Source organism: Paroedura picta, chromosome 3 (assembly GCF_049243985.1).
Source record: "Paroedura picta isolate Pp20150507F chromosome 3, Ppicta_v3.0, whole genome shotgun sequence".
In the NCBI taxonomy this organism is placed as follows: Eukaryota; Metazoa; Chordata; class Lepidosauria; order Squamata; family Gekkonidae; genus Paroedura; species Paroedura picta.
Window position 1 is genome coordinate 12,326,937 of NC_135371.1, and position 14,266 is coordinate 12,341,202.

A 14,266-nucleotide genomic window follows, 5' to 3' on the forward strand; every position below is an offset into this window, starting at 1 on the left:
GGGGGGACGGGGACGGGACAGGAAAGACACCAGCTCCTCTCTTTGCCGGCCCTCCTCCTCCTCCTTCTGGACCTGGAATTATGCATTGGCCACGATGACACATCTTTTCCGACGGGTCCTGAACAGCACGCCGGGCTCTTCTCTTCTCTTCCCCGCCCCCCCCTCCTCCTCCTCCTCCTCCTCCTCCTCCTCCTCCTCCTCCTCCTCCTCCTCCTGAACTGAATGAGGTTGAAGCTGGAGAGAAGCATTCCCTTTTGGAATGCGGTTTTAGATAATCTTGGGGAAGGAGGATCCCTGTAGCCAATGTTGATGTTAGGGGTGTGTCGAATTGACTTAATCTTTCAAGGCTAAAGGAAGAAATCTGTGTTGTTTATGTAAACCATTGGAGGCTGGGGTGGGAGGGGGAGACAGGACAGCAGCTTTTCAGAACCTGCCAGCAACTTTTTGGGGGCTGCAGGGTGGTCCTGTGGGGTGTCCAATGGAGGCTTGGCCCATAAGGGCATCACCTCTCCCTGTCTCCAATGGGAAGATAATTAATACCATGTAATTGTATTGTTCTCTGTGCAGGTATTTTTGGGGATCTGCCCCACCTGTGTCAAAATTGTATTTCTATTCTTCTGCAGTTGAATAAAAATCAGAAAAAGGTTTCCAGCCTCATGGTTTAAGGTGTACCTAGACTTCCCCTCTTGGACACATCGGTGACAGTGCCTCGTGTGGAAAACTTTTCAAGGCCTGGCCAGGAGCATCAGATTCCTCTCTCCAACGGTGAGTCCATTTGAATTTTTTTTGGGGGGGAGGGAGGTCACACAGACAGAGCCAGTGAACTTCTGACCCCTACTGCCCCAAACTACCTTTAATTTCATAGCCCAAATGATCCAACGTTTGCCCAGAACAAATCCTGGTGCTATCTTATTGGAAAGTGTCAGAATGTGGATAACGACATATTTTTTCTTCCCCCTCCCTCCCTCCTTCCTGGAATTGACAGGTAGTCAATGAGATGTTATATGGCAGGGATGACCAAGCTGTAGCTCTCTAGGTGCCCATGGACCACAATTACCACGAGCCCCTGCCAGCATGGCCAATTGGAGGCAAAGGTGCCTAGGGCCTGCAAGAGCCATAATGCAGCCCTGAGCACTGGCAGCAAAAAGTCACGGCTGACTCATAGCAGCCTTTTGACTGTGGAGGAACTCCTGAAAGATTTCAAGGCTTCGAGGAACCGGGCTGGAAGTGATGCCTGCTGGCCAAGTCTCCCTGACATGCTTGGGGAGGACTGGGAGCGGCTTGAGGCAGCAGTGGGTGTCCAGGCTCCACCTCCTTTCCCAGGAGGGAAAACTACACAAGAATGCCACCCCCAGGTCAATGGATGCGGCCAGGTTCTTGCTTTCACGGCAAATACCAGGAACAGCTTGTGGAGGAGGCTATTAAGGCAGATTATAGGGGAAGGAGAGTTGTTTTTTTATACCCCACTTTTCACTACCCGAAGGAGTCTCAAAGTGGCTTACAATTGTCTTCCCTTCCTCTCCCTGCAACAGGTGGGACTGAGAGAGTTCTGACAGAACTGCTATGTGAGAACAGCTCTAGAAGAGCTGTGATTAGCCCAAGGGCACCCAGCTGGCTGTAGGTGGAGGAGTCGGGCATCAAGCCTGGCTCTCCAGGTTATGTAGGTTCATTTCCCTCTCATTAATGTCCAAAACAATGGGTAGTCAAACTGCAGCCCTCCAGATGTCCATGGACTACAATTGCTGACAATTTACAATTGCAAATGCTGGCAGGGGCTCCTGGGAATTGTAGTCCATGGACATCTGGAGGGCCGCAGTTTGACTACCTCTGACCAATCATGGGTCCATCTACATGTGGCAGTTATAAATTTACTGTTCACAGTGTTTATTGTTGTTCTATTGTTATTTATGGCTAGCGATTTTCCCTGTATTGTTCTTGTTTCATGTGAACCACCCTGAGCCTTAAGGGAGGGCAGCATATAAATGTAATAAATAATAATCCTAATGTGGATCATTGTTCCTTTATGCTTCCTGCAGAAGTCCTCCATCTTCTTTTGCTGCTATGTGGTTCTGGAAAATGTTACAGTTCTTCTTGCTATTTCTCTGTATTCCCGGAGTGTGGAATTTGTTCTCTGTTAACTGCAAGCAATGGCAGCAAGGTAAGAGGGGGCAGGGTGATCTCTCTGGGCTGGGGACCCTGAAGCAGAAATGCCTGGCATTCCAAAATTGGGCCATTTGCTGGAGATAGCCAATCTGGACACCTGCCACACCTGATTTGTTCTCTCACCTAGGCTAGGTGTGTGACTTTGGTTTCTCACATACCTTTCATTTGTGACTTTGAAGAAAGATGTCAGAGCTGAAAGGCTTTGAAAGCATTTTCAGTCTGTTGTCGATGCTTTCATGGCCAGAATCAACCGGTGTTTGTAGTTTTCTCGGGCTGCGAGGCTGTGTTATGGTAGATTTGCGCCTAATATATCATCTGTGGCTGGCATCTTCAGAGGACTGTCACAGCAAGAAGTATCTCTCTCTACCAGAACACGGCCCTGCAGCCCAAAAAACCCACAAATGTCAGTATCTTCAGGCCTTGGAATTATTTGCTGGTCATGGCTGAGGAATGTAAATAGTGTGGCCAATGAAAGTCAAAGCTGAAAAACTCCCTTGGTGCTACCTGAGTGGTAGCACCTGTCCTAAACTATCAGAAGGAAGGCCTCCAACCAAGGCTTGTCAACTGCTAGAAAGCTCTTCTTCTAGATTTCCCCCACAATGATGTAAAGGCTGAAAGCATTCTAAAAGAACCTTAGGGCCACCCTTAGGGCTCCGTGAAATACATTAGGATGAGTTATAACAATCGACAGACAGAAGGCAGCTAGTCCTCTGTGACCCAGTGTGTTGAAGCAGTCCTGTGGTGAACTGCAGGCCCTATTCCACTCTGCTCTCCAAGTTTTTCGAACGTGTAGGGGAGTGGGCTTTTCTTTCTTGCTGTTCAACTGCTGCCATCCCTTGACCATCATAGGCATTGCTCACTAAGAGAGCCAGAACTCCCAGCTCCTCTTCCAAACTCTGAGGCCTTGCCACTGTTTCTTCCACTATCCAGCACTTGGTTATCACGGGGAGGGGTTACTTCCCAACTGCCTGCCCATCACCTTTCTCCTGGCGCTCCTTTTAAAATAGCACGTCCAAGATAGTGGAGGCCTATGTGGTACAGAGAACCACTAGTAGTAGCGAAAGTTATAAAGTATTTGTTAAAAAGAAAATGTTCACAAGCATACTCTCAGCACAGCACCAGTTTGAACAAGGGATTCAAAAGAAAAGGGTACAACACAATTCCTCTGTGCCTCCCTCTATGCATGCCCTAGCAGGTGTTAAATATAAGGCAGGCTTTTTAACTTAGTCAATAACAGGGTTTCCCGAACTTTCAATCCTCCTTTTGGAGTGCAGGCCAGTACATGGCAACGACTGCCTACCACAGACCTCTGGTAAGAGTTCTGCCTGCCTCGATGGAACCAGCACCCAAATAAGAGCCTCCTCCTTGTTTCCAGGAGTTTCACCATCTCTTTTCTTCCTCCCACTGACCAGGTCAAGCTAGGCCAATGAAGCTTTTCCTGAAGTCTTTCTAGCACTTAATTCCTCAACATCTCTGTTCCATGCTGGCTATCACCTCTATAGCTAGAGATGAAGAGTAGGGCTGGACCATCCCATTGTCTCCAGCTCGGCCTATTAGCATTTCCTAAAGTAGCGATCCCCAACCTGTGGGCCACAGACCACATGTGGTCCTTTGACTAATTGGAGGTGGGCCCCAAAGGACACCTTCTCCCCCCCCCCCAGCCCTTTACAACACACTTCATTGTTGTGGTGTGTCTGTATCTTATTTTGAAGGGATGTTTAAACATTACCATAGCGATCAGAGAGCGTTAGGGCAGTGGTTGAGAGTAAAGGAGTAAACTACCCCCACACACACACCGGGCCTCAGTAAAAGGCGTTGAGTCCCCGGTGAGCGTTGAGTCCCCGGTGATAAAAAGGTTGGGGACCACTGTCCTAAAGGGTGGCTGAGGTGAGGCTGGAAAGCAAGTGAATCGACTCTCCCCTTCCCCCCTGCCGTTTCTCAATCAAGGAAGGATTTAAAATCTAAAACTAATGGTGAACATTTTTGCTCCATACATAGAATCATACAGTTGAAGGTACATCCTGGGTCATCTAGTCCAACCCTCTGCACCATGCAGGACACCCACAACCCTATTGCTGACACTGTAACCTGCCACCCCCTTGAATCTTCACAGATGGCTCTCCAGCCTCTATTTAAAAATTTCCAAAGATGGAGAACCCACCACCTCCCGAGGAAGCCTGTTCCACTGAGAAACCGCTTTGTTAGGAACTTCTCCTGGATGTTTAGATGGAATTTCTTTTGCATTAATTTCATCCCACTGGTTCTGGTCCATCCCTCTGGGGCAAGAGAGACCAACTCCACTACATCCTCTACATGGCAGCCTTTTAAATACTTGAAGATGGTTATCAGATCCCCTCTGAGTCATCTCCTCTCCAGGCTAAACAGACTAAGCTCCCCCAACCTTTCATCATACATCTTGGTCTCCAAACCCCTCACCATCTTTGTTGCCCATTCAAATCTCTCAAGATAAAATGTGCTTCTTCACACCTAGGTAGGTTCTTATGTTTTGTCCCTCACCACCCAAGCCTTTGGGATTCTGATCTGTAGTCAATCTCATCACAACCCCCCTCCCAAATCTTTGTTGCAGAGTTCTTTAATTTTCCTACATACAACTGTTCCATCCCCGCTTATTCGACCATCACAATACCAACGATGCTTAGGAATTGGACCTACCTGGACTGGCAAGTCAACTCCAGCAGTGAGGAAGTCACAGTGCTAACGGTCCATCACGGGGCCCTGAAACTTTTCCGCAGTGAATTCAAAGACTGCGCCCTCTCTAACGGTTACCTCTGCCTCAACAATCTGAGAGAAAACCAACAAGGAAAATATGACGTGAAGGAAAAGGAAACCATCAAAGCTCGTATCTATGTCAGCATATTGCCAGGTAAGTCAGAACCAATTCTTATGCAGAATTCTTTGGCACCACCTTAGATGCCCTTTTCACTTGGATGGCTTGAGCCGCTGTTGCTTCTCCCTTTTGTGGAATAGAATTTATTTTATTTATTGATTTGTTTTTGGATTTGCATACCGCCGTTTCCAGCAAGTTGGCTCGCGGCGGTTTACAATAATAAGCTAAAAACAATAACTAATATAAAACTATACAGCACATTAATAATAAGTTAAAACAATCCCCAACAGTAAATAAGATGGCAGTACATGGTAAAAAACTCCTCCCCACGCACTGGACCATTGGAGTCAGTCCGAGTAACATTAAAGTTGGTAATAAAAGTGGAATAAACTGGGCCATCCTCCAACAACTCTTAGCAGCAGAGTTGGTAGTAGCAGAAGGAGTCTCAAAGTGGCTTACAATCGCCTTCCCTTCCTCTCCCCACAACAGACCCCCTGGGAGGTAGGTTAGGCTGAGAGAGCCCTGATATTACCAAAGAAGAGTTGGTTCTTATATGCTACTTTTCTCTACCCGAAGGAGGCTCAAAGGGGCTTACAATCACCTTCCCTTTCCTCCCCCCCCCCCACAAAGGACACCCCGTGAGGTGGGTGAGGCTGAGAGAGCCCAGATATCACTGCCCGGTCAGAACAGCTTTATCAGTGCTGTGGCGAGCCCAAGGTCACCCAGCTGGCTGCATGTGGAGGAGCGTGGAATCAAACCCGGCTCGCCAGATTAGAAGTCCATACTCCGAACCACTACAGCAAGCTGTCACAGTCTAGCATTGTGCACTGGAGCCAAGGGGAGGGAAGAGCTCTGAAGGAGGAATGGTCCCAAGTCTCCAAAGCCACCTATAACTCAATACAGTTTGGTCCACGCCTCTGAGAATGCTGAGGGGAATTCTGGGATATTTCCCCCTTTTAAATATGGAGAACATGCATTAAACCTCCATAACTGTACATTCCTGCATGCACAGTCTGTGGGAAGTACGTTAGTTGAAGAGATTTGATTATGGCAGGTCTTCTCAACCAGCTTCACTGCTGTCCCAAGTCCCTCCGCTTGTCGGGAAGAGAGAGGGAAGCTATCAATTGGTCCCGGTAGTGACTCCTGCTGCCAAAAAACCTGTTAGAGAGACCCCCTGCTGGACAGATTTATATATTTAACAATGTGCGTCTACATAACCATCTCAAATTCTGTCTAGTTGCCATCCCCTGACTAACTCATACTGGCTAGTTGACTTGGTCAAGATGGACTCCCAAGTGTAGTTGTTCAGTCTTTCATGGCTTTTGTGTCCATCCAAAGAGAAGACCCAAACAGAAGAGGGCTTCTTCCGGCTGTCTTAGAATCACAGAGTTGGAAGGGCTTTGAGATGCCTTCAGGTAGAGGAAAGTAGGGTATAAAACTGTTCTTCTTCTCATAAGTCCTGATCAAGAGGAAGAAGAACTACCTAGCTATTTGACCTTTGCAGTCTTTTCTTCTTCAGGTGTGACCATCTAGAGCAGGGGTAGTCAAACTGCGGCCCCTTAGTTTTCTGCATTCGCTGGCAGGGGCTCCTGGGAATTGTAGTCCGTGGACATCTGGAGGGCTGCAGTTTGACTACCCCTGATCTAAAGGTATTAGATGGCAAACCTTTAGTTATGCTCTGGCCAGGTCCCAGTGCTCTTTCCTTGGGAGAAAGATGACTTTTCTCCTGTAGTTTTCTTTTTGCCTTGTAACTTCTGGAGCATGTATGGAATGCAACTCCAATTAATGCAATACTGAGGTGGAGATATTCCTCCACAAGTCCCCATTTTTAATCCAGAGCAAGATTAGATTCCAGTGGCGCCCTAAAGAACCTAAATAAGATTTCCCGGGTACAAACTTTGGGGGCCAAAGCTTAAGATCCCGAAAATCTTGCTCATCTTGGGATTCAAATCTTGTTCTTCTACTGCCGATCAACACAGCTTCCTGCCTGAAACTATTTTGTAATGGATTCTTAGTGGATATTTCAATATTCTAATGGATTTCTTTCCTTCCCAATGGCCGATGTCTCACTTGGAAGAACTGAATTAATTTACTGAAAAGCAGCTGGCCGTAGAAGTGCCCCAAGGAACTAATACTTGAGGAAATGAAAGATAAGCTTAGATGGATAAGCTTAGAGTTCAGATGGATAAGCTAAATAGGAAAGACAGTATTGAAAGCCTTTACACTTAGGATTCTACTTCATTCCAGAGCAAGAGGATCCCGTCTGTATCTGCAGCCCGCACGCTGCCTATCCCCTGCCTCCTGTTCTGCTTTGTGCTGCTTATGGTTTTCTGAAGAGAGGTTGGTTTTCTGCAGTGCTCCTGACTTTGGGCATTTTGGCTCTGGGGTTTAACAGCGCTTGTTGTATAGACTCACAGAATCATAGAGTTGGAAGGGGCCATACAGGCCATCTAGTCCAACCCCCTGCTCAACGCAGAATCAGCCCTAAGCATCCCAAAGCATCCAAGAAAAGTGTGCATCCAACCTTTGCTTGAAGACTGCCAGTTGTGTGTTGGCGGAGGGGAATTCAGGAGGAGGAGGATCTCAAGCCCCGTCTACCGATATGGACAGAGATCTGGCCAGCAGTGCTGAATTTCTGCTCCAGGAGCAGCGAGTCAGAAATTAAGTGCTCTGCAGTGCCCCAGTAGGACCGATTATGCACTGGGAACTTTACTGCCCCAGCTCCCGTGCAGAAGCACAAATTGTGGCTGGATAAGGTGCACCAGGACAAATGCTCCCCCGTGTGGGTGCAGGAAGAGGTGGAGCAACCAGCCATGACTAAAACTCCAGCCTGCAGCCTGGCATGAAACCTCCAGTGCATAAACGGTCTATGAAAGCCCATGTCTCTAATACTACCGTTTTGGGGAGGCGCTTGCAAAGCAGGGACTAGAAGTACATGGTGGAGACAGTTGCCTATGAATGTTCTTTGGAGCAGATTGGCTGCAGCCCCTCATCTGCCATAGCTTTGTGCCTATGACTCTGCAGAGGGATACTGCCCCGCTGTTAAGAAGAAGAAGAAGAAGAAGAAGAGTTGGTTCTTATATGCCGCTTTTCCCTACCCGAAGGAGGCTCAAAGCGGCTTACAGTCGCCTTCCCATTCCCCTCCCCACAACAGACACCCTGTGGGGTGGGTGAGGCTGAGAGAGCCCTGATATCACTGCTCGGTCAGAACAGTTTTATCAGTGCCGTGGCGAGCCCAAGGTCACCCAGCTGGTTGCATGTGGGGGAGCGCAGAATCGAACCCGGCATGCCAGATTAGAAGTCCGCACTCCTAACCACTACACCAAACAGCCTGTGCTGCAGCCACCCCTCTCTCTACAAACCACACAGACTCTTTAAGCACTCTGGGAATGCCTCCTCTCACTTCCCAATGCAGTTTCCACGATCTAAGGCTATAAAGACAAGTTGGAAAGGAGCATCTCACAAACTTGGAAGTAACACAGCAGGATTTCAGTGCAGATCTGTGCTGGCAGAACCAAGGCAGGAGTCCAGTTCAGAGCTCGAATGCGTGCTTTGCTCACAGAAAGCCCCACATTTAATCCCTGCTGTTTCCCGCGAAAAGGATCCGGAGAGCCAAACTGAGGGCACCCAGTGCGGACCGAGCAGGTGTAGTTGTATGACTTGATGGGAAGCAGTCTCAAATGCAGGGCCAGCCAAAGGGCTTCTGCCACCCTAGGCCAGCTGGCCTGGCACATTCCTTCCTTCCTTGAACAGGACAGGAGGGCAAGCTCCTTTCAGCGCCCTTCACCCCCTCTTGCCCTAGGTGTGCTTTGTGGGTAGGCTGCCCTGATCAGATGTTGACTATTCAAGTGGACAGCATGATCTCCCCCCACTAACAAAAGTGGAATAATGCATGCAGGTTAACTTAATTCACAAAGGTGTGAAGTGACATATTTGCCTGCTTCATGTACAGAACTCAGTTTTTCTTGACGCAAAACTTTGTTTTCTATGCAGCTCCAGTAATATCTGCACCAGGCACAGGTCTTCCATGGGATGGATCGCTGTAAATATTCCTGTTGCCTTCCATTTTGTCCACTGGATTCCATCACCAGCAGCACTGCAGTGCTCCAGCGCTGTAAATAATCCTGTTGCCTTTCATTTTGTCCACTGGATTCCATCACCAGCAGCACTGCAGTGCTCCAGCGCTATAAATAATCCTGTTGCCTTCCATTTTGTCCACTGGATTCCATCACCGGCAGCACTGCAGTGCCCCAGCGCTGTAAATAATCCTGTTGCCTTCCATTTTGTCCACTGGATTCCATCACCGGCAGCACTGCAGTGCCCCAGCGCTGTAAATAATCCTGTTGCCTTCCATTTTGTCCACTGGATTCCATCACCGGCAGCACTGCAGTGCCCCAGCGCTGTAAATAATCCTGTTGCCTTCCATTTTGTCCACTGGATTCCATCACCGGCAGCACTGCAGTGCTCCAGCGCTATAAATAATCCTGTTGCCTTCCATTTTGTCCACTGGATTCCATCACCGGCAGCACTGCAGTGCCCCAGCGCTGTAAATAATCCTGTTGCCTTCCATTTTGTCCACTGGATTCCATCACCGGCAGCACTGCAGTGCCCCAGCGCTGTAAATAATCCTGTTGCCTTCCATTTTGTCCACTGGATTCCATCACCAGCAGCACTGGAGGCCTGGACTACAGAAGGTTTACCTCATTGACTCCAGACTCAGGGACATTTATCTTTCTTACGTGATTCCTCTTGCAGAAAATGTAGAAACACCTTAAGTGGCTTTTTGATGGTAGAACTCCGAAGGGCCTGCAAGGTGATCCTCTTTTGCCAAGCATATGGTTGAGGCCAACCTAATTGCACAAATCAACATCAGAGCCCCTCCCCCTCCCTCCCTCACTATCTGAAAATGGCTTTAACATCTCCACCAGAATTGCACAAAGCCGCACTCTGGGGTGGGGATCAGTTTAAAGTTTCAATCCATTGACCTGAAACTGTTTAGACTGTATTTGTGCGCGTTTTAATTGGTGGTATTGTCTAGGTGAGGTAAAAATTTTCAAAATTTTTCAACATTTCTGACTACCGTATTGGATAAGGTTTATTAGAATTTCTCATCGAGTATATTACTTTTACAGGTATTCTATAATAATAATAATTATTATTATTACATTTATTCCCCGCCACTCCCAGAGCCAGCTCGCGGCGGGTTAGATGTCCCATAAAAACCCATTAAAAACCCCATTAAAAGGACACAACACTCAGAATATAAATCACAATAAAAAGTGAGAAACATGGTAGAATATTACCCCACCCAACCCTGCCTCTAAAGGTGGGGGGGAAGGGAAGGAGGGTTGACTCAAGTTGTTGCTTAATGCTGGAGCGGGGGGGGGGGCTCAATCTTCCTCACTGACCCCTGCCTCAACCATAGACCTGGCGGAAGACCTACGTTTTGCAAGGACCTGCAGAATGCTGGAAGCTCCCGCAGCTCACCTGGGAGCTCATTCTACCTATACTCAGGTATTCCATAAGGTGTTTACAGACGGTGGAATCGAAGTCTAACTTTTATACATAAGGTAGGCAGCTTTGAATTTGGATATGGTGCATATATTTGTCGCAGAGCCCTGATCTCACAGCTTTTATCAGTGCTGTGGCAAGCCCAAGATCATCCAGCTGGCTGCATGTGGAGGAGTGGGAAATTAAACCCATCGCACCACTCTCAACCACTACACCAAGCTGGCTGCTCTTAACCACTACACCAAAAGTATTATGACAACTGTGAACCATTAGATTGCTACATATCACTCCGGGGGAACGAATGCTAAGACTGAGCGGCATGCTTTAAAATATTCTTATGCAAAGCTGTGGTCTGCCACATGCAAGTACTGTGAGGTGTCTTTGTTGTTGTTGTTATGTGCGAAGTCGTGTCCGACCCATCGCGACCCCATGGACAATGATCCTCCAGGCCTTCCTGTCCTCTACCATTCCCCGGAGTCCATTTAAATTTGCACCTACTGCTTCAGTGACTCCATCCAGCCACCTCATTCTCTGTCGTCCCCTTCTTCTTTTGCCCTCGATCACTCCCAGCATTAGGCTCTTCTCCAGGGAGTCCTTCCTTCTCATGAGGTGGCCAAAGTATTTGAGTTTCATCTTCAGGATCTGGCCTTCTAAAGAGCAGTCAGGGTTGATCTCCTCTAGGACTGACCGGTTTGTTCGCCTTGCAGTCCAAGGGACTCGCAAGAGTCTTCTCCAGCACCAGAGTTCAAAAGCCTCAATTCTTTGACGCTCGGCCTTCCTTATGGTCCAACTTTCGCAGCCATACATTGCAACTGGAAATACCATAGCTTTGACTAAACGCACTTTTGTTGGCAGGTGTCTTTGTAACCCTCTTTAATCCTATTGTTATTAGCTCTCAATAATAGGAAGACGTGGAGATGTTTTATGAATTTTAATTGACCTTGGATGAAGATACATGAAACAAAAAGAACATACCCTGGATTTCTCTTGGTCCTTAGTTTATATTGGGATTCTCGTCTTGCGACACATTTTTAAAGTTGCAGGAGCCGTCCGTCTTTGAGAAAGCAAAAGGTCTCTTGAGAATCCTCATAAGGTCTGTTCCCTGGGCTTACTCCAAGGAAAGCGGATTGCCAAATGGGGAGCTCTCATACATACATTTTAAGTAATGCCATTTCAATCCACTTCAGTTGCCATTTGCAAGTGCCTTTGCTCATTTCACACAGTTGAATGATGCACTTCCAGTGGGCTTTTGCAGGCTGGGTTTTCCTGTAAACTCCAGTTGCAAATGTGCACTGAAGCTGCCGGTCTCTGCAGGTCTTTTCTGTAGAGATGCCTGCACAATCCCATATAGCAAGAATGAAAGGGAACCATTGCATTGCCATGAAATCAGTAAATGGCTGTAAAAGCTGCCTTAGAAGACTTAGAAACACCTCCTGCGGGACTGGAGTCTGTTTATGAATGAAGACTGACTTATTGAAGATTTTCCAATTAAGAAAATGTGAAACAAATTAAACCTGAGCGGTCTGCTGTCGTCACATCTTCGGCATCCTACAAATCCAAGACGGTATGTCTTATCTCTACATTTCTGCCTTATGAGTTTACAAGACGGCACGATCCTGAGAAATTCCATCTCAACATCCGGAAGAAGTTCCTGACAGTCAGAGTGGTTTCTCAGTGGAACAGGCTTCCTTGGGAGGTTGTGGGTTCTCCATCTTTGGAAATTTTAAAGCAGAGGCTGGATAGCCATCTGACAGAGGCTGATTCTGTAAAGGTTCAAGGGGGTGGCAGGTGACAGTGGATGAACAAGAGGGTTGTGAGTGTCCTGCATAGTGCAGGGGGTTGGACTAGATGACCCAGGAGGTCCCTTCCAATTCTGTTATTCTCTGATTCTATTCTATGACTATGATTCTGCGGTTTCGCCAATGACTTCCCATGTATGCTGCTCAAGTTCTGTAGCAGAGCGGTTTGCCTGGATATTGTGATGCAAGTCTTTTGTAATACTTCTAGCTTTACATTGTCGTTTCACTCTTGACAATACACTGTTTTGTGCACTTTTGATAAGAATTGCTCAAGGGTGGTTCTTTCCCCCATTCCATGCTATAGCTTTACAGCAATTTCCTGTTACTAATCTAATATAGTGGAGGAGATACTGTTTTAATTTAACCTGTGGTTTTAATGTTAATTTATGATTGTATTGCCAATTTTATATATGGGTCATAAAGGAAAGGCAGGCTATAAGAGTACAATTTATTAATAAATTATAATCATAAATTTATTAATAAATAATTATAGTAGAATTTTTTATTATTATTATTATTATTATTATTATTATTATTATTATTATTATTATTACATCTGATGCTGGATTTGCTGGCCATTTGTGATAAGCGAAGTATAATTTAGACCAGGGGTAGTCAAACTGCGGCCCTCCAGATGTCCATGGACTACAATTCCTAGGAGCCCCTGCCAGCATTCGCTGGCAGGGGCTCCTGGGAATTGTAGTCCATGGACATCTGGAGGGCCGCAGTTTGACTACCCCTGATTTAGACTGACTGCAATGTGAGAGTCAACTGGGACTATTTGAATAAGTTCATGTTTTTTGCACTGCAACTCTTAGGAGATTTATTGACTATACTCAGTATCATGTTTCTAGGGCTGGACAAAACTCTGCCATAGTAGCCAAATATCCCAAAAGTCCATTTCCCCCCTGAAAGTAGCACCTGCCCCCTTCATGTAAAAGGGATGTGGACCTTGGGGAAGGGGGAGTACAGAAAATGGCAGCGCTTAGGGCCTTTGGGGAAGGTGCTTGGGTAAGGAAACACCAGCCTCATGTCCAATGCTCAGTCCATCTCCCAGGGGAGGGGCAGGCACCAGGAGGGCAATAATAGCCATTAAGAAGTTGTGGTGGGGAGTTAATTGGTTGTGGGTTTCCCCTCTGAGGGAAACCACCTCAATTAACTCATTGGATTGCTTTAATGCGGTAATGGCCAATCCAGGGATGAAATGAAAGGTCCTCTTTTAGCCTTGTTTTTTCTCTGGGGCAAGCTGGACCGTGCCAAAGGGGATTGTTGTGATTTTGGTTTGCATTGCCCTACCTCTTATCAATGGCCAAAGAAAATGCAGCTCTTCTAAGGCCTATAGTAGCGATCCCCAACCCGTGGGCCGCGGACCACATGTGGTCCGTCGACTAATTGGAGGTGGGCCATGAAGGACGCCTCCCCCCCCCCGGCCCTTTAGAACACGCTTTGGGTGTCATTGTCTCCCATCACTCCCAGATGGGACCATCTCGTTGCAGAGAAACAAGCTCAGGGTTCCCATTGATTCGTCATTGTCATGAGTTAAAATTTCCATGAAAATAAAATGTTGATTATGTTCATTGTTGTGGCATGTCCGTATCTTATTTTGAAGGGATGTATAAACATTACCATAGCAATCAGAGAGCATTAGGGCAGTGGTTGAGAGTAGAGGAGTCAACTACACCCCCCCCCCACCAGGCCTCAGTAAAATTGTCAAGCGTTGAGTGGTCCCCGGTTGGGGACCACTGGCCTATCTAGCAGCAAGGCTGGTCCCTGGGTACAATGGAGGACTGAGTTACATGGGTGACATGCAGCCTTGGTTATAAACTAGGGGCACAGAGGATGGGAAAGGGACCCCAGATTCGGACCAATGACGGAAATACCCACAAACACCAGCAAAGAAATCTCTGGTTTCAACATTATTCCTGCAGACAATATGTCATTGTTA

The 14,266-nt window shown here is 47.1% G+C and overlaps 1 long non-coding RNA gene across 1 annotated transcript; it reads left to right on the forward strand.

Annotated features, from left to right (window-relative positions):
* Positions 1-235: 235 nt before the first annotated feature.
* LOC143831540 (uncharacterized) lies at positions 236-10,324 on the forward strand. The gene is made up of 4 exons (XR_013228914.1): positions 236-765; positions 2,037-2,158; positions 4,751-5,047; positions 9,005-10,324. It is a non-coding gene; the product is annotated as an uncharacterized LOC143831540 (long non-coding RNA).
* Positions 10,325-14,266: the final 3,942 nt, after the last annotated feature.